Genomic DNA, 22,443 nt, shown 5'->3' on the forward strand with positions numbered 1-22,443 from the left:
TTATAAAAGTATATAACAAGTAGTTAGGTAATAAAGTATCAGGCTATGAGTATAATCTTTTGGTATCAGACAACTTTTAAAACATACATATGATATGATTTAATTTCTTGTTCTCAGCAATGGCAAATTTTATAACTAATATTTTATTCATATTTTACTGCTCTATTTTCTATGGAAGCCCCCAGCCCCTCCCGAAATAGTATCAAATGGCACCATCAAAGCTAAATCTAAATCATGGATTGGTCACAATGTAAACAAATGGATGAATATGAATCCCAAAACCTAAGATTTAGGTTAAAGAATAGAAAATGATGTATCAAGTGAGAGATAAGAGGACAATTAATTAAGGGTAAGAAAACAAAAAAGGCATTGTTGGTGACCTCTGATGAGAGAGGTTTAAATCAACTCTTGAAAGAAGTGAAGACAGTGGAAAAGTTGACGATATGTCCTGAAGGTGGCAGGTGGAAAGCCCATGTGTGTGGTGGCAACTCAGATCAGGATGAGTTGAGAAGGGAACTCAAGAGAAGTGGCAATGCATTCCTTCAGTGCTTTGTAGCAGAGAATGAAGGAGATAATAGTAAAGGAGAGAAAAATTACATTTCGTTCTTCAACAGTTAAGGTGTCTTTTGTTATTTCTTCAACTAGTTCTTCAAGTTTTATCAACTATACAAATCACACAACTGAATAATCATCACAGATGAACACAGAAACAAAATTCATAACGGGGAATCCCACAGCACTGTTTTTAACATCAGCAAATATCGAAACCATCACTTCTTATTTCCCCCATACATAAGTGGGGATAAAGAGGCCAACTACTACAGATCCAAATTAATTTTCACATTAAAGGCTTACTTGGGCCAGTTAGCTCAATAAAAACCACTTTTAATTAAAAATATCTTATTCATTTAATGGATTTAATAAAAATCCATTAGTTAATCTGCCACTAGAATACAAATGTAATGCACTGATTTTTCAATAAGAAAAAAAATGAAAGTAGAACATTTAATAGTAATTGCAGATTTTAGCATATCCTATAATTTTCCAAGGAATTTTGAAAAAAAAATCCAGCTCCCTTAAAAAATCTTTTTGTGCCAGAAATGGAGCTTTATATCTCTGCTTTGCATTCTTCCTCTGTTTTTCTGCTCACAGCTGGCTGTTTACCACTCCTCTTCTAACATTTTCTTGATAATTGGAGATAAAATTCTGGAAAATTTATCTACCTGTGTTGGCTTCAAGCCTGATTCTTGGATCACAGACTCCCCAGTAACTTGTGTGTGTGTGTGTGTGTGTGTGTGTGTGTGTGTGTTTATAATTGGAATTACTAATATAATCTTATTTCAGGAAAATACTCAGCTATGAAAATTCTCTTTGACATTCTGAATTGTTTCTACTTCTTCATTTTAGGAAAGATACCTAAGAGAAAATCTGAAATAGGGTGCTGGTGGCTCATGCCTATAATCCTAAATACTCAGGAGGCTGAGAGCTGAGGATAGCTGAACAAAGCCAGCTTGGACAGGAAAGTCCATGAGACTCTTTTCTCCAGAATACCCATACTGGAGCTGTGGATTCAAGTGGTAGAGCACTAGATTTGAGCAACAGAGCTCAGAGACAGTGCTCAGGCCCTGAATTCAAGCCCCACAACTGACAAAAAAAAGTTCATATACACTTATTTTATCATTTTTTCATAATAGTTTTTACATCATGCCCCATTGGGTTTCTTTTTACACTAGTCTAGAATAACACTGTAATTCTTTGGTAAATGCTGTAAAGATGAGCAATAATTCAACATGATACTAATAAAGCACCAGTTTAAATTGCTAATTCAATGAAGCCTTCACTTCTTTGTACATTGCTCTAGTCATTACAAATTTCTTCAATAAATATTAAGATCCTGTAAAGATCAGAAAGAACACAGGGACTGTAATGCCTCCTGTTTTCTTCTCCCACCATGAAAGAAGCAATTCCCTGGGTTTGTTAGTATCACTACTTGCCAAAAAGATGCTGAGACATGGTTTGAGATATTATTCAGAAAACTCAGCTTCAGGTTTGAAGAATATTGATGGCGGCTTCTTCCCACTTCTTATTCCTTTAACATCAGAGTCAACTATTTATTGAGTCTGCTCTTAGACTCTAAAATCCTTCTCAAGCTTGACCTCTTTTCCTTATCTAAAGCTTCATTATTCTACCTCAGGTTATATGTGCAGTTCTTAGCATCTCATATATCCAGGTTGACAAACAACAAATCTTTCTTGTCTATCTCCACCATACAGGGCACCATCTCTCACTGTTAAGCAGGTGCACAAATCATTCACAGGTACTAGGAATGTACAATATGATATTTGCAACTACGTTCTGCTGCAGGCTTGTTCCCACAGAGTGCAATGATGGTGGCTCAAGTGTCCCAGCTTAGCATGCAAAGGTTACAAGTAACTACATTTGAGAGCATATATTTCAAGTCTGAGTCTTAACGTTCCTGTAGAAAAATCAGAATCAAGAATTGCTACTTTATAGAGTCTGGCAAGTAATGGATAAGTTGATGTTTTCATTATGCTTACTAAAGAGTCGAACATATGGAATGAAATAAGTATTAGTTCAATGAAGAACTAAGATGATCATTACCTTTAGATGAATTAATTAAAGAAAAATTGGAAGGATACATTGAGTAGACTACTTAAACTACAGCTATGCAATGAAATTTGCTCTCATATATAGGTGAAAATTCCCTTTGCCTTATATTGCTCCACTGGGTGTTCTAATTTTAAATGCCACTGGAAAAATGCTATATTTAAAATTATGTCATTTTATCATTTTTGAAGATTTAATAAGCTTGATTTTTAAAATGTTTAACAGCTAGTATTACTATTTGCCTGGTAGATATTCCAACATATATTTTCCTCACTTTTAACTGGTAAATTAAGGTTTATTTTTATGAATTATGACTTTAAAACAACTCTTAATGTGAGTACATATCCATCATATTAACTATGTTGCTTTAATTTCTTTTTCAATTGTATTTGACTTTTTGCTTTTATTTTGCAGGAAGTTTATTTTACCACGTGAATGCTAACTTAGTATTTATTCTTAAAGCCTCCAGGATTTTTCAACATGTCCAGAGGTATAGAGATTGTGTAATAATATGTATTTTGATTTAAAATTTTCAAGTCATCTGTACCAGATTCTGGTAAAAGTGTCCAGCTTTCTATAGTTTTCCCAAAGAATGACTTGAAGTACATATTCTAACTTACTCTATGCCAGGCTATTTTTAGACTGTCTTGTCCACTTGATTCACCTACTTTATTTACGTTTACAGACATTCACTCTGTGTGTGTGTGTGTGTGTGTGTGTGTGTGCGCGCGCGCGCGCACGTGCTGTTACAAGGTCCTGAACTCAGAGCCTAGTCACTGTCCTTTGACTTTTTCACTCCAGTTTGGAACTGTTATGATTTGAGCCACAATTCCACTTCTGGCCTTTTAGTGGTGAATTGGATACAAATTTCTTGCCTGGGCTAACTTTGAACCTTGGTCCTCAGATCTTAGCCTCTCAATAGGTTAGATTACAGGAATGATCCACCATTCTACAGCACCATTCACTTGTTAACAGTGATATAACCAGACTGCCTCCATTATTCATACTTTGTAGGATTTTATTTATTTTTTATTTTTTTATTTTGGTCAGTCATTGGGCTTGAACTCTGGGTCTGGGCACTGTCCCTGAGCTCTTCAGCTCAAGGCAAGCGCTCTATCACTTGAGCCACAGCACCACTTCCAGTTTTCTGGTGGCTAATTAGAGATAAGAGTCTCACAGACTTTCCTGCCCAAGAGGGCTTTGAACTGTGATCCTCTGGTCTCAGCCTTCTGAGTAGCTAGAATTAAAGGTGTGAGCCACCGGGACCTGGCTAGATTTTATATTATTATGAATAAAAGTTATACTTTTAAATCACTTCACCTTTTATTCCCTCTTATGGCTGTCATAATCAATGTTACATTTGTAAAACATTACAGGAGGTACTAATCTATTTAAAATATGCAATAAGAGCATATTTCAAGTTATCTTCATTTCCTATTATTACTTTAAAGTAAAATATTCTACATGGAATTTGGATACTATGCATTTCTTTTAAATATTTTTTCCACAAACATTTATGGTTTTGATAATAGAACAAATGAACTCATTCATCTGGTGATAGGTTTAAGCTGATAGGAAATTTGGTTTTTGCTGTAGGAAATTTGTAGCAACGTTTTAGAGGAAATTTTATTTTTTAAACATTAATATTTACCTAAATTACCAATATTATTTTAAGTATGTATCATCAATTGATACTTACCCACAATTAATCCATATTTAATTATGTTTTCTGCATAATTATTCTCAAACAATATAACTTTCATTGTATTCATTTGTTTTACTAAACCATTGAAACATGAACATATAGGCTCTGTTCTAGGTTTCCATTGCTGTGACAAAAAGCTGAGAAAAATCAAATAGAGGAAGCATTTGTTTTGGCTCACAGTTTCAGAGTTTTTCAGTCCATGGTGTGTGGAAAAGCAAAATGGAGCAATAACATAAAGCCCACAAGGGCACACATCCAAGGACCTCCTTCCTTTAACTAGGCCTTACCAGATATATGGGCCCATCAATAGATTTGCTCACTGATGTGTCCTCATGATCCAATTACAACATGATGTGTCCTCATGATCTGACAACCAGATATTTAGCTCATGTCTCTCATGTCTCAAACTATAAGAGATTCTGAATTTTTCTTCTGATTCTGTGTACTTAGTAGCAATTTATGGCATTTAAAGTACAAACTAAATACCTTTTCATTGTCCTATCATTTTATCTTTGTTTTATGATTAAACAGCCACTTGAACATATGATTTTTTCTATAATCAGTTAAATGATTGCATTGACAGAATTCATTAAAAATTGCCTCTAACTCACTGACTTGAGTGTCACACTTGATATGCATTAATTTATTTTATGTTGATTTAAGTATGTCATATACTGATTTCAAGATTTTGAACAAATGTATGCTATATTCTGCTTTTATTCACCAAAAGATATGGAGATAAGTATTACCATTTGTTGGGGAGTGGGTGATGGTAAATGTAAGCTTCTCCAGGCTTCTGAAATTAAAAAACAGAAAGAAGGCAGGATGTTTTCGATTAATGCTTACATATGTTTCCTTTTTTAAAATGTAGGTATGCTGCGGGACACTGGTGGCTCATACCTGTTATCTTAGCTACTCAAGAGGCTGAGATTTGAGGATCATTGTTGGAAGCCAGCCTGAACAGAAGTGCATGAGATTCTTATTTCCAACAAACCACCAGAAAACTGGAAGTGTAGCTGTGTCTCAAAGTGGTAGAGAACTAGCCTTGAGTGAAAAAAATTTAGGGACAGTGCCCAGACTTTCAGTTCAAGCCCCATGACTGACAGAAAATAAAATAACAAAAATTATAGGTATGTTGAGTGAGAGGAAACACAAAGGCCATTTATAGTATGTGTAGTTGGTTTTCCTTTTAGCCATTTTCAAGAAGCATCATTTAAATCTAATAGTGAACTCCCAACACAAGAAAACCATGAATAACAAGAACAATGAAATAAAAATCCAGAATTAATATTCCAGGAAAAATAAAAGAAAGTGACACTAAGTTAGAAGAGCCCACTGGATAAATGCAAAAGGTAACTAGTAAAGTGTAAGTTATATTTTACCACATTAAATATTTGATAGATTATTTGAAAACCACAATAAACAAATTGAAAGATATTAGAAACAAATATGAAAATAAAAGTAAGTTAACAATAAATTTTAACTTTATAAAGCCAAAAAATGTAAAGGTAAATATTGCCATATATATGCAATTATTTCAATATGTGAAAGACTGTTAAAGAACTTTCAGAAATAAGCCAGACTGGAGTTAAAATTTAAAAAGGGGTTCATTTTGCTTAACATCAATGGTTTTTCTTTCTTGCTATTGTTTCTAACATATTTATAAGATGATTTCTTTGTTGCTTTGTATGTCCCTCTCCCATGGTATAACCCCTGTTTTCACTGTCCTTGGTGTTGATATAATTTGGGACGGGGAAGGGAAAAAAACAAATTGTTTAAATAGGGATACAGTTGGACCACTGCAACAATGAGATGTACAAGATGTTTATGTTGAAAAACGAACTTTACAACTTTGGCAGGGAAGTGGGAGGAGAGATGGGAGGGCAGGGATGGGAAGGGGAAACAAAGGAGGAGGCAACAATACTGTATAAGAAATATACTCATTACCTTGCTTGTGTAATTGTAACCCCTTTGTACAGTATTTTCACAATAAAAAAACTTATTAATAAAAAACAAAATTTAAAGCATTGTACCTAGTTTACTTTTGAACTAGAGAACTGAAAATGAAATGAAAAGAAACTCAGGTGTGTCTACCTTTAGAACAGCATCTGAGAAATTTTAAAGGCCATTTCTCCATCAATGGACTATTTGTAAAATGAAACTATCATTACTAGAATTTACTGTAAGAATAAGCCTGATGCTGGTGGTTCATGCCTTTATTCCTAGCTATTCAGGAAGCTGATTTGGGGATGAAGAATGGAGATTTGAAGCCAGCCCAGGCAGACAAACCCAAGAGGTTCTTAATTCCAATTAACCACTACAAAGCAGAAATAGAAATATGGTTCAACACTGCTGGAGGGATATCAATACCAAATTTCAAACTCTACTATAAAGCCATAGTAATCAAAACAGCTTGGTACTGGCACAAGAACAGACCTCAGGACCAATGGAATTGAATTGAAAACCCAGAAATGAACCTACAGACCTATAGCCATCTAATCTTCGATAAGGGAGCTAAAACAATAGAATGGAAGAAAGACAGCCTCTTCAGTAAATGGTGCTGGCCTAGGTCTCCTTGGCGCAGGCCGAAATTTTAATAGAGACCCGGAAACACAACAAATCAAAGAAAGGTTGGACACATGGGATTGCATGAAATTGCAGAGCTTCTGCATGGAAAAGGACATAGCTAGCAAGATCAATAGAAAGCCTACAGATTGGGAGAAGATCTTCACTAGCCATACAACGAACAAGGGTCTCATATCTAAAATATACTTGGAACTCAAAAAATTAAATCCCCCAACAGTAAATCCTCAAAGAAACAACTGCCCAATAAATAAGTGGGGTAAAGACTTAAAGAGAAACTTCTCTGAAGAAGAAAGAAGGATGGCTAATAGACACATTAAGAAATGCTCAACCTCCCTAGCCATAAAAGAAATGCAAATCAAAACTACATTGAGATACCACCTCACCCCAGTTAGAATGGCAAAAATTAAGAACTCTAATAACAACAGATGCTGGAAGGGAACCTTACTGCATTGTTGGTGGGAGTGTAAACTTGTTCAACCACTTTGGAAAGTAGTATGGAAGTTTCTCAAAAGACTCCCCTATGACCCAGCAATCCCACTTTTGGGCATTTGCCCAAATGTTTACAAACAAGACCACACTAAAGCTACCAGCACAATTATGTTTATTGCAGCATTATTTACTATAGCTAAGATATGGAACCAACTCAGATGCCCCTCAGTAGATGAATGGATCAAGAAAATGTGGTATATATACGCAATGGAATTCTATGCCTCTATCAGAAAGAACGACATTGCCCCATTTGTTAGGAAATGGAAAGACTTGGAAAAAATTATACTAAGTGAAATAAGCCAAGCCCAAAGAAACATAGGTCCCATGGTTTCCCTTATTTGCAATATCTAGTATATGTATGAGTCAAGCAGAAAAGGTCAGATAAGGTGATGTTAGGAAAATGAACCCTAAGATATGTATTTAAATGTTTTTTTTCTTTCATGCATTTGTTTCTAACACATTTATAAGACTATTTCTTTGTTGCTTTATATGTCCCTCCCCCACAGTATAACCCCTGCGTTCACTGTATTTGATGTCGGTATAATTTGTGGAGGGGAAGGGGAAAAACCAGTCGTTTAAATAAGGATACAGGTAGACTCGTTGCAACAATGAGAAGTACAAGTTGTCATGTTGAAAATGAACTTTACTACTTTGGTGGCGGGGAGGTTTTGGTGGGGTGGACGGGAGGAGGCTGGGAAGGGATGTGAAGGGGAAACAAAGAAGGAGGCTACAATGCTTGATAAGAAATGTGCTCATTATCTTGCCCGTGTAATTGTAACCCCTCTGTACAGTATGTTCACTAAAAATTAAAATTAAAATTAAAAAAAATAAAAAATAAAAAAATAAAAATAAAAAAAGAAATATGGTTCAATTGGTAGAGCATTAGCCTTGACCAAAAAAAGCCAAATAAGTGGTGAGAGGCCCCGAGTTGAAGCCCCAGTTGAGAGAGAGAGAGAGAGAGAATAAAAACATAGAAAACATATTTATTCAGCAAGTTCACTGAATCAAATGTTGTGGCACCTGAGTCATAAGATGCTATTCATTGCACCTACAACCCAGTGTGAGTCTCAATTTTAAATGAAGGTGATTAATATTATTCCCATCTTTTATCCTGTTTGAGATGGAGAGGTTACATGCCAAGGGACTGCATTGGAGAATTGAAGCTCCTCTTCTATACCCAATCTCCACTGAGTGACTACCTGCTTCACGAGGAGGGAGACTACTCTTAAGAGGTCCTTTGTCATTTTCTAGATACCACATTGAGGGTATAGGATTCTTCCCCAAGAAATATACAAAGAAAACCAGAGGTTACTGTTCTAATCTAGTCCCAACTCACGCAGCACCAGTATCACTATGTATAGCATGGTGGCACTTGCTGGAATCCCAGTACCCTTGTAAGAGGTATTAGTACAATGGAAGTATGTTACTGTCTGCTCCAATGTCCAGAATTATGGCATAGAGATTTTGTTCAGCCTGAGAGTTTGGCCATAAGAATTGATGACTCTCAAGCTTTCCCCCAAGTAAACTAACTAACTTAGCATACAGGGTAAAGTTGTTGAAGACTAACTTGACTCTACACACCATTGAAAAGTGTTGCTGTTAAGCAAATATGTGAAGGTAGTAGCTGCATGCTCAACCATAGCACAGCTAGTTTACCAGAGAGAACAAGGGAAAGAGACAGCAAAAAAAAAATATCTATAGTTAGAAAAGTGGCCTATAAAACTGTGTCAGCAAACCTGGAGTTAGTAAACCCAAGCTCTGCAGCAATTTATGCTGCAGAGAGCTGTTGAAACAATCAAGCAATTGGATGGCTATTTGTGGAGTTTAACAACTGTGTTAAAGGCAGGCAGCTTAATAGAGAGATCAAACGAAGAGGCAGCTACAAAGAACCCTATTAAAACCACAGCCATCCAGGTGACCTGCATTGCGAAGGCTATATACTCAGACAAGTAGCATCAGAAGCTTCACATTGCAAGTGGTCAAGCCAGTCCACTAAGCAAATAAGCAATCAATTGAATCCCAGAGGTGATGAAGTAACACCTTTAGAATTATAGAGTATTATCTGCAACATCCTATTTTGGGCAAAACATATGAGACTGTTAAAGAAACAAGAGTGTTTAACACCTACATGAGGGAAAAAATTAGAGATGAGAAAATTGACTGTGAGAAAGACCAGACATAGAATGCAACAGACAAAACTTCAAAGCAGTGATCATAAATATGTTCAAAGAACTAAAGGAGAAATCATGTTTAAGAATTAAAGGAAAGGATTAGGATGTAGCTCAATGGGAAAGCTCGGTGTCTAGCATATGCAAGGCCCTGGGTTCCATTTTTAGCATTATGTAAGAACAAAATAAAAGAATTGAAAGCAGTCATCCCACAAACCTAATAAATCCTGGCTACTTAGCAGGATTCTGTCTTAATTTTTATTAAAGGGAAAGAATTAAAAGTACATTATGATGACAATGTCTCATCAAATACAAAACATGGGTGATGTCATTGTGTACATGAAAGTGACGAAAATATGAATTTTGCCATTGAAAATTAACACAACACCAATGGAAATTTCGCTAGAGGAATTAAAAGTAAGTTTAGAATTGGCAAGAAAGGATTTGTGAACTTAAAAGGAAATCAGTAGAGAACATTATGCATTTGGAGTAATTGAATTAAAATAGAGAAAATGAATGAACTGGATTCAGTAAAGTCAAGACCCTAAAGTTTTCTAACATGAATAATGAAAGCAGCAAGCGATCAGAGAAAGAGCAGGGGGGCGAGGCAGAGAGATTAAGAGATAGTAACTAAAATCTTCCATGTTAGATGATAAAAATAAATCTGCAAATTAAAAAAAGCAAAATAAATTCCATGTAGATAAACAAGAAGAGGATTCACATTCAGACCCATCAGGGCACAACTATTGAAAGACGCAGAGACAAAAGCTCAAAGTAGCAAAAGAAAATGACTTCTGTACAATAGGAACCATAGTACGAATAACAGTCTCACCAGATGCAAGCCAAGAGGCAGCAGGGCAATGCATATCTACTGTTGATCTCAATGTCAGCAGCTGTTAACCAAACATCGGACAGCTAATAAAGTTATCTTGAAACAATGAACCAAAACACATAGCTCTGGTTTACTCATGAGTGAAAGAGCAAGCTCCAGTACAGGAGCATCTTACAACATATCTATAAAGTATTTCTCAGAACTGTTAATTCTACCAAAAGCAAAGAATGACTAAGAAACTGTCACAGCTAAGAGTGGCCTAAGTACCCACAGAGTTAAAGCAATATGCTTGAGGGGTGGGGTAGGAGGAGCACAGAAACTGTGGGACAAAGGGTGAACAAATGCAGCCATGATAGTCACTAGATACTATATTGAGAATGAACTACACAACTTATGGGTGGGGACAGGAGGGGATAACTGGGAGAGAGTGAGGGAAGGGATGACATTGTTCAAAAAGAAATGTACTCATTACCTGACTTGTGTAGCTGTAACCCTTCTGTACATCACCTTTAAAATAACAATAGAAACATTAAAATTAAAGAGAAAAACAAACAAACAATATGCTATCCTTGAATGAGTTCCTGGCACAGAAAAGAGCTGTAGTTTAAAAACTAAGGAAATCTAAGTAAACTAGGAGTTTCAGTTAATAATATTTTATCATTAATGGTTTGTTACCTAGGCCAAGTGTACAGAACTAATGAAATATATTAATAAAATGTGTACAGAAAAAATGAAACCACTTTCAGAAAAGTAAAATGGATTTCCTACGACCTGACCTATTTGAAAATTGTACAGTGTCTGGGCACCAATGGCTCGTGCCTATAATCCTAGCTAGTTAGGAGGCTGAAATCATGGTTGGAAGCCAGTCTGGGAAGTGCATGAGACTCTTCAACTAACCACCATAAAGCTGGAATTGGAGCTGAAAGTCAAGTGGTAGAGTGCTAACCTTGAATAAAATAGCTAAAGTATTAGGCCTTAAATCCAAACCTTAGTACTAGCACAAATAAAAGAGAAGGAAAAAAGACAGAAAGAAAGAAGGAAAGAAAGAAAGAGAGAGAGCGAGAGAGAGAGATAGAAAGAGAAAAAGAGATAAGGAAGGAGGGAAGGAAGAAAGAAAGAAAAACTGGTACAAGAAGTACATCAGGATGGAATTAAGTAACTGCAGAATGTAATTTAAGTTTATATTAAACCACATGCACAGGAGACACAGCTAAAGCAAAATTTAAAAGAAAATAAATATGGGAATTTCTATACTTAAAAGAAAGATGGAATGCCACTCAATAATATAATTTTCTATCATAAGACACTGGAGAAGGAAGAGCACACAAAACCTAAAGCAAGAAGTAGGAAGTTGATTAATAAAAACCAGAGTGAAAATTAACGGAAGAGAACGTTTTAATGAATAGAGAAACCAAGAAAGTATAAAGCCAACTCTTTGGAAACAGCACCCTTTAGCTATTGGGCTCAATTGTTCAAGAAAAAGATAGACTTCAATTATTTATTTCAAAAAGTAGAAGTAGAGGGAATAAAGAAATCAACTTAGATGGTCATTTAGTTGTTTTATATGGCTGGGGTCAATTTTGAGAAAAGGAGATGTGAGTACTCACACAGATAGGTTTTCTTCTTGAAGTCATGAAAATGTTCTATAATTGACTGCAAAATCCTGTGACTATACTAACATCCACTGAATCATACTCATTAAATTGGGGAATTATATAGTATCTGAATTATATTTCAAGAAAGCTGAAGTAAATTATGGTGAAAAATGAAAGAAGAATGACATATAGGAAACAATAAAGCATGAATGAAGGACTGGAATGAAAGTTGCATGTACTTTAAAATGGGTTGCTCATCGGACAAAATTCCCAAATTGTAATAGAAAATAATTAAAAGCAAATTCAGGAATTTTCCAAAACACATGAAACAAAAACCACGGGAATTTTCCCAAGACCAATTAATCCCAAAGAATCTAAAAATAAAAGAAAACCTCTTTTTAATGAAACTACAGATACCATAGACAAAAGTAAAAGTTTCAAAGAAGAGCCAGGAAGTGCAATATACACATTATTTGACAGGAATGATACTCAAAAGGTAGCTTTAATTATTGAGGGAACCAAGAACCAATGAGGATGAATAACTGTCCCTGGCTATCACACTCATTGAATTCTTCAAGCAGACACAGAATTCTAATATTTTCATCCTGCTATCATTCCTTCAAAAATTATTGCCTAAAATTGTTTTATTTTCTAAACTAAAATGTGAAATAAAATCACAAAATCCATGAGTGATATCTTCCAAGCTGAGAGTGTCTAGCCTCTCAAATCACAAAGGGAATTCTTTTCCTGTTCTTGCCATATGAAATGAAATATCTCCAAAGTTGGTGACTATGTCTGTGGTTCGAAATCCTGTAACAAGACATGCACTGTCATTTTGGTGTCTGGTATTTGTTTTTATTGTTATTGTAAAGGTGATGTACGGAGGAGTAACAATTATGTAAGTCGGGTTCTGAGTACATTTCCTTTTGCACAATGTCACCTCTTCCTGTCTGGGATTTTTTAAAGTTATTTATCTAAACCATCTCTAATTTCATTTCTTTTAATTATCATAAAAGGGAAATTCACCTGATTGTTTTTTTTCACAGAGTACCATAGACATGTATTAACTATGAAAGTCTAGATAGTTACATTTGTTATCCTTCAATGTTTTCTTCTATTTGCCATATTTGTGTGTCTGTGTAACTGAAGTACCTTCAAAATATCCCAAACCCAAGCACACATTGAAGCAAACACTTGCTAATAGCCAATGCCAAATATAGAACAGACCTTCATTTTGTATACCCTTCTGAGAAATTCTGAAACATGGAACTGAAAGTTGTCTAATGGAAATGCTTTCTCAGATTAATATACATGAATGCCTCCAGTCCCGGGCTCCTCACACTATCCAATTTTCATCTTTATTCTTTCATACTCATCACAGAAAGCCATAATTAAAGTAACAACAGATGGTTAATAGAGACTGTTGTTTTTATGAGGACACTAAGCTATGAGCCTTATTTGACAATTACTGGAGAAACAAACACAAAAGACTAGTCTATTTAATTTCCCAAGTTGAAAAAGAAAGCAAAGAAACAAAAGGAGAATTCGTATATCACTTTTCATCAACATTCTCTAAAATTTTCCCTGTGTTGATTCTATTTGGTCTGACCTCCAAGGGGCCAGAGCTGGCTTTTCTGTGCTTTCAAATTATTTGGAACATTAAGAGCTAATAGCAATAGCAGGTATGTCTATTATAGAATGCACTGAGGTTGATTGAGGTCTCGGCAATTTCTTCTGATATTTAATTATAAAGACTTTAAAATGTCAGTTTAAAAAGGAATAGAATGTAATAGCATCAAGGATGTAGAAAATTTTGTAATGTGTTGTCAATCTATTGCTGATTTCAGTTCATGTGAACTTTAGCACTGGTAAATCATTTTATATACATATATCAGTCTCTTACAATTTGATGGGGCATGTGCCTCAACTATCTCTCTACCTCAAACAAATCTAAAAGTTATTTAATTCGCTTGATTTAAAATGTTCAATTGAGAAAAAATTGACTTCACAAATGATATGAAATCATCATTTTATTGTACCTTATAGCAATAAAATCTGGGTTATCTCTTATTGCAGACAGCCAATAGAATGAGGAAAACACTTTACTAATTTTCACATGAAAAGCATTCTAAATATTGACTTTAGTCTCCCAAATTTTGTGGACAAAGTAAGTATTTTTAACATTTTTTTTTTGTAATCTAGGGGATAGATATTTATCTTTCCCCCTGGCAAAAAAGAGTCACTAAGATCTTGGGGGAAATCTGGGCATTTCTCCTTATAGATAAAATGGATTGAACAGCTCTTCTTACACCAAACTCCCCCCAGAAATGCAAAGGAAATCAGCAGTGGCAGTACAGTTTGATTATCTCAGCAGTTCATAAGCTAGCAGGCAGGCGCTGGCAGGCACTGGCAGGCACATATACATAGACAAAGTGGCAGAACCATGCAGGACTGTAAAGGCAGCTAGGGAGAACGCTGAAAGAAGAAAACTGCAGACAAAGGAGATACCTGGTCCAACCAGGTGGGGCCCTGTGGAAAACAATGAGAATATATCAACTGGATCACGGAAACTCCAGTGTAACAAAATATGGTGTAGTGAGAAGCAGCCTATCCCTGCTATTCCGCGTGGTCAAAAACCCAGAGGATCACACAGGAATATCTGACCTGGGAGCTAAGTGGCATCTGTCTAGAGACGGGTAGACTTGAATCCACTGGGTACTGGGAATAGGAGTTGCTACATGGCAAGTGATCAGTATTTAGGGACCAGGGATGAGAACCTGGACTCCAGAAACCAACACGAGAGCTTGTGATCAAAGCTCTTAAGCCCACCTTCCTGAACTCACTGCAGAATTAATCCATGTTTGGAGCAGTCACTGTGTCACTAAGGTACGACTTCGAATTTGTCAGCTCTTATTGAGCTAAACAATTCAGCTCAAATAGATAAATGCCTACAAAATTTAACAAAAGCTAGAACCCAATAAAGGAAATATTTATTTTGTTATGTATTTAATGATGTTTTCCCCTTGTACATTTAGGTAGTTTTGTTTTCTCTGTCATTTAGTTCCACTTGTTTCCTTTTTCCTTCCTGTTTTTGATAGTCATTATATATGAGCCAAGACACTCATCATTTCAGTACCCAGTCTTTAACCATATCTTTCTCTTGCCCCTTCTCAATTATTCTGTCATTTCTACTTCTACTTTCTTTCTGTATAAAATTAGAATATTTCTTTCTTTTATTTCCTTTCTATTTGTATTTTCCTTCCCACAGTCTTCTTTCTTTTTAAGCAGACTGTTAGATTTTCGTTTGCTTTTTGTTCTTTCTTTTTTTTCCTTTCCTCTTTTTTTCTTTCTTTTATTCTACTCTCTCTCTCTCCCTTCTCTTCTACTTGTTTACAAACAGCAGAAAACCATTAACATGAAAGTTTCTAGATATGAGCACCTACATTGAAACGACAGGTAAACCTCAAATAAGTAACATAATGATACACCTCAAGCTGCTAGAGAAACAAGGACAAACTACAAAATAACAAGCAGAAAAACAATAATAAAGAGGATTAGGGTTGAAATTAAAATTAGGGCTGAGACTAAAAATAACATCAATTAAGCAAAGTTAATTATTTATAAATATGAGAAGGATAAAAAGACACGAATTAATAAAATTAGACAAAAAAGGAATATCAAAACAAATATTAATGAAATGTGTAGGGCAATTACGGGATATTTCAAGCATGTATAGTCTCTTAGAACATCCAGAGAAAATGGATATACATATATATATATATATATATATATATATATATATATATATCTCCAATTAAGATTGAGCCAAAAGGATAAAATGAATCTATACTAAGATCAAGAATGAGACACAGGTCTTTATTCTTCCCATTCTGACTCCATATAGTACTGGAGTTTCTAGCCAGAGCAATATGGCAAGAGAAAGAAAAAAAAGTGTATGTATAGGAGAAGAGGGATTCTTCTAGAAAATATTCAGACAATTAATATGTTTCCAATTAATCTGATCATAAACTAATAATAACCATAAAACTCCACCAAAAATCTCACAGATCTCAGAAACACTTTCAGCAAAGTAAAGATACACAATCAATTTTTTAATCAGTATTTTTTGTATACTAACAAGTAAGAGGCTGAAAAAGAAATCAGAGGCAATTCTATTGTCAATCTAAACAAAAATCTTACAAATGAATCTAAGGATGGGAAGTACTCTACAAAAACACCAGAAGTTAGAAAGACCGCTCATGTTTGTAGATCAATAGAATTAATTAATGATGTGAAAATAGCTATCCTACTGGAAACAATCTACATATTCAATGGAATTTCCTTTAACTTTCCTTAATGACATATTCATTGATTAAGATATATTTTACTCACAGTCTGACTCCTGCAATTGTAACCTCTATATATAACTACTTAATAATATAAAGAAAGTGGGGGGAGATGGGAAGTGATGGTAAGGGGAAACAAAGGAGGAGGCAACAATGCTTGATAAGAAATATACTCATTACCTTGCCCATGTAATTGTAACCCCTCTGTATGGTATTTTCACAATTAAAAAAAAATAATGTAAAGAAAAAATACTAGTATTTTCTTACAACACAAGTAAAATTTGTGCATATTGATATGGATTATTTACTAAATAAATTAGGTAAAATTGACAAACTTTATGAATTCAAAATAATTTATGTAGGTGCACTGCCCTTAAGCAGACAATCTTAAATCTTCAGTTATTTTCTGTTAGCTGGGCACACAAATTCTCTGCAAAGACTATAGAAGGAAAAAAATAAAGAGTAATTTTACAATAGAGACATCAAACATTAGCTCACCCAATTCATAGAATTTAATCTCAGCAATAATATACAATGAAAATTATTTCCTTGTTATGATGTATAAAACCATACTTTACATCTGATCTTTTCAAAAAATCCGAGCATTTATTTATTCTGAAGCTGGACTTATGTGGGGGAAAAAGAAACAAATTCTGATAGAGAGGAATCTTGCATAATACTAGCAAAATATAATATGAACTCCACTAAGACTCAAATTATAGCATAGTCACTGTGAAGAAGAAACAAGAAAAACACAAAAGACATTGTAAAGTGGAATCCTGACAGAGACCAGCAAAGGAAAAAGGCATTGGGTAAAGAGAACAGTAAGAACATTATATAATACTAATATATCAGGAAATGTTGACTTGATGTTGTATATTTACCATGCTAATATAATTTGTTAATAATAAAAACCTTGTGGGAGTATTTTGGTACTCTTTGTACTAAATTTTCAAATTTTGTCTAAATTAATCACAGGTCTAAAAGTAAAGACTTCTGAAAAAATACTTCTTATCCCAGAATTCTAACTTCTGTGGCAATTTAATTTTAGTATCTGCTAATTGTATTTCCTTAATCAAGTTGATTTCATAGATCATGGCATGATAAATAACTAAAACACAAATTCTAAATAGAAAGATGTCTAAATCTGACTTAAACCCTCTATATAAGCATGTTTGCTTTTCTGTTGCATAGTTGGGCACTCTTACATTAAACACACACACACACACACACACACACACACACAAACACACACACACACACACACACAAATCAGTTGTTGGGTCTGTCTGATTAGATAGAAAGAAAATAAGGGAAACCATGGTACTTACTTTTTTTGGGCCTGGCTTACTTCACTTAATATAATTTTTCCAAGCCTTTCCATTTCCTAACAAATGGGGTGATGTCACTCTTTCTGATGGAGGCGTAGAATTCTACTGTATATATATATCACATTTTCTTGATCCATTCAACTACTGAGGCATCTGGGTTGGTTCCATATCTTAGCTATGGGAAATAATGCTATAATAAACATAGTTGTGCTGGTGGCTTTAGTATGATCTTGTTTGTGATCATTCAGGTAAATGCCCAAAAGTGGGATTGCTGGGTCTATGTGGAGTCTTTTGAGGAGCCTCCATAATACTTTCCAAAGTGGTTTAACAAGTTTACACTCCCACCGACAAGGCCGTAGGGTTTCCCTCTGTCCACATCCCCTCCGGCATCTGTTGTTATTAGAGTTCTTGATTATAACCATTCTAACTGGGGTGAGGTGGAATCTCAATGTTGTTTTAATTTACATGACTTTTATGGCTAGAGAGGTTAAGCATTTCTTTAGTTTATTGTGAAAATACTGTACAGAGGGGATTATAATTACATGAGCAAGGTAATGTGGTACATTTTCTTTTTTTGGGGGGGGGGATCCGGTCGTGGGGATTGAACTCTGGGCTTGGGTGCTGTCCCTCAGCTCTTTAGCTCAAGGCTAGCGCTCCACAGCACCACTTCCAGCTTTTTTTTTTTTGCTTATGTGGTGCTGAGGAATCGAACCCAGGGCCTCATGCATGCAAGACAAGCACTCTACCACTGAGCCACATTCCAAGCCCCATGAGTACATTTCTTATCAAGCATTGTTGAGTACTCTTTTGTTTCTCCTTACCATCCCTTATCATCCTCCCCCCCCCCATGCCAAAGTTGTAAAGTTCGTTTTGTATATCTCATTGTTGCAGTGGGTCCACCTGTATCCCTATTTGAACAATTTGTTTTTTGCTTCCCCTCCACAAATTATATCAACATCAAATACAGTGAAAACAGGGGTTATACCATGCGGGAGGGACATATAAAGCAACAAAGAAATAACCTATGAATATGTTAGAAACAATTGCAAGAAAGCAAAACCATTTGATTCCTTATCATTGCGCCTAACATCAACTTATCCGATCATTTCTGCTTGTCTCAGACATATACTATTTATTACAATAAGGGAAACCATGGGACCTATGTTTCTTTGGGCCTAGCGTACTTCACTTAATACAATTTTTTCCAAGTCTTTCCATTTCCTAACAAATGGGACAATGTCATTATTTCTGATGCAGGCATAGAATTCCCTTGTGTATATATGCCACATTTTCTTGGTCCATTCATCTACTGAGGGGCATCTCGGTTGGTTCCATATCTTAGCTATGGTAAATTATGCTGCAGTAAACATAGTTGTGCTGGTAGCTTTAGTGTGGTCTTGTTTGTGAAAACTCGTGTAAATGCCCCAAAGTGAGATTGTTGGGTCATAAGGGAGCTCTATGTGTATTTTTTTGAGGAACCTCCAAAGTGGTTGAACAAGTTTACACTCCCACCAACAAGGCAGTAGGGTACCCTTCTTTCCACATCCCCTCCAGCATCTGTTGTTGTTAGAGGTCTTGATTGTAGGCATTCTAACTGGGGTGAGGTAGTATCTCAATGTTGTTTTGATTTGCATTTCTTTGCTGGCTAGAGAGGTTGAATATTTCTTCATGTGCCTATTGGCCATCCTTCTTTCCTCTTCAGAGAAGTTTCTCTTTAAGTTTTTAGCCCACTTATTTATTGGGCAGTTGTTTCTTTGAGGATTGTTGTTGGGGGATTTAATTTTTTGAGTTCCAGGTATATTTTAGATATGAGACCCTTGTCCATTGTATGACTAGTGAAGATCTTCCAATCTGTGGGCTTTCTGTTGATCTTGCTAGCTATGTCCTTTGCCATGCAGAAACTCTGCAATTTCATGCAATCACATTTGTCCAACCTTTCTTTGATTTGACAAGATGCAAATAGGGAAAGATGATGTAAAACTCACTTTCTTACGGACTTCACTCCCAAATTAATCAAGCTTCAAAATTTTGGCAAAGTAGCAGAGTATAAAATTATCCCTCAAAAAACAATGGCTTAGGCCCAAAGAAACATAGGCCCATGGTTTCTCATATTTGCAACAACTAGTATATGTCTGAGTCAAGCAGAAATGGTCAGATAAGTTGATCTTAGGGAAATGAACCCTAAGATAGGTATTCAAATTTTTTTTCTTTCATGTGATTGTTTCTAATATATTTATAAGATTATTTCTTTGTTGCTTTGTATGTCCCTCCCCCACGATATAACCCTGCTTTCACTATATACGATGTTGGTATACTTTGTGGAGGGGAAGGGAAAAAACAAATCACAGGTGGACTCATTGCAACAATGAGATGTACAAGACGTTATGTCGAAAAAAGAACTTTGCAACTTTGGTGGGGAGGGAAGAGGAGGATTTGGAGGTGGGGGTGGAGGGAGGATGGGAAAGGATGGGAAGGGGAAACAAAGGAGGAGGCTACAATGCTTGATAAGAAATGTATTCATTATCTTGCCCATGTAATTGTAACCCCTCTGTACAGTATTTTCACAATAAAAAAATAATCAATGGCTTTTCTGTATGCCAACAATGAAAAAAGAGTGGCTGTAATCAGGAAAGCAACTCCATTCGTAAAGAGCATTTCTGCATGTGTCTACTGGCCATCTTTCTTTCCTCTTCAGAGAATTTTCTCTTTAAGTCTTTAGCCCACTTATTTAGTGGGCAGTTGTTTCTTTCAGTATTTGTTGGTGGGGGAATTTAATTTTTTGAGGTTTATGAGACCCTTGTCAGTTGTATGGTTAGTGAAGATCTTCTCCCAATCTGTGGGCTTTCTACTGATCTTGCTAGCACTATCTTTTGCCATGCAGAAGCTTTTCATGCAATTTTATTTGTCCAACCTTACTTTAATTTGTTGTATTTCTCTCTATTAACATAATTTTGTCCTATGCCAAGGAGACCTAGGGTTTCTCCTATTCCTTCCTGTAATGTTTTCAGGGTGTTTGCTTTGACTCCAAGGTCTTTGATCCATTTGGAGTTGAGTCTGGTGCAGGATAATATATAAGGATCTAGCTTTATTTTTCTACATGTGATTAACCAATTTTGCCAATACCATTTACTGAAGAGGCTGTCTTTCTCCCTTATCGAAGATTAGATGGCTATATGTCTGTAGGTTCATTTCTGGGTTTTCAATTCTATTCCATTGGTCCTGAGGTCTCTTCTTGAGCCAGGTTTGATTACTATAGCTTTGTAGTAGAGTTTGAAATTTGGTATTGATGTTCCTCCAGCACTGTTGTTTCTGTTAAGGATCATTTTTGCTCTTTGGGGTCTTTTATTGTTCCATATAAATTTTTGGATTGTCTCTTCTATTTCCTGGAAGAATGAAGTTGGAATATTGGTATGTATCGCATTACCTTTGTAGAGAGCCTTGGGAAGTATTGCCATTTTCACGATGTTGACCAATCCAGGAGCATGGAAGGTTTTTCCACTTTCTAAGTTCTGTTTTGATTTCCTTTTTCAGGTTTTTAAAGTTTTCATCATAGAGGTCCTTCACTTCTTTGTTTAAATTAATTCCTAGGTATTTTATTTTTTGTGGGGCTATTATGAATGGAGTTGCTTTCCTGATTTCAGCCGCACTCTTCTCATTGTTGACATACAGAAAAGCCATTGATATTTGAGGGTTAATTTTATACCCTGTCAGTTTCAAATCAGGTCAAGTAATTTGGTAGTCCAGTCCATGGGATTCTTTAAATACAAGATCATGTCATCTGCAAAGATGAAGAGTTTTAATTCATCTTTCCCTATTTGGATCCACTTTATGTTTGCATCTTGTCTTATTGCTGTAACTAGGCATTCTAATACTAAATTGAAGAGAAGTGGAGAGAGTGGACATCCTTTTCTCATTCCTGAGTTTAAAGGGAACAGCTTTAGTTTTTCACCATTAAGTATAATGCTGGCTGTATTTTTGTCATATACAGGCTTTACTGTGTTAAGGAATTTTCAGATAAGATGATGTGAAGCTAAATGAACCCCAAGATAGGGACACAAGTGATTTTTTTCTTCCTTGCTATTTTTTCTAACATATTTAAAAGGTACCATGTGACTTTTTGTTGCTTTGAATGTCCCTCCCCCATGGTATAAACCCTGTTTTCACTTTATTTGATGTTGGTATAATTTGGGGAGGGGAAAGGAAAAACAAATTGTTTAAATAAGGATACAGATTGACCTCATTGCAACAATGAGATGTACAAGACGCTATGTCAAAAAACAAACTTTACAATTTAGGCAGAGCTGGGCGGGGGGGGGGGGGGGTGGGGGGGTACAGGGTGTAGCTGTGGAGGTGGGAGGGAAGGGATTGTAGGGGAAAACAAAGGAGGAGGCAGCAATGCTGGATAAGAAATGCACTCATTGCCTTGCTCATGTAACTGTAACCCTTTTTTACAGTATTTTCATAATAAAAACTTAATTTTTAAAAAAAAAGGAAAGAAAAGTACATCCTGATACTGATGGCTCACACCTAGCTAATCAGGAGGCTGAGATCTGAGGATTGCAGTTTGAAGCCAGCCAGGGTAGGAATGCCTAGGATCTCCAATAACCTTCCAAAGAAAGCCAAGAGTGGAACTGTGACTCAAATGGCAGAGTGCTAACCTTGAACAAAAGAAGGTCAGGGACAGCACCCAGGCTCTGAGTTCCAGGCTTAAGTTCCAGAACCTGCAAAAAGAAAGAAAAGAAAGAAAGAGAAGTGAAGTGGGT

The sequence above is a fragment of the Dipodomys spectabilis genome, unplaced genomic scaffold, assembly GCF_019054845.1.
Source record: "Dipodomys spectabilis isolate Male_0828 unplaced genomic scaffold, ASM1905484v1 ptg000365l, whole genome shotgun sequence".
Classification (NCBI taxonomy): Eukaryota; Metazoa; Chordata; class Mammalia; order Rodentia; family Heteromyidae; genus Dipodomys; species Dipodomys spectabilis.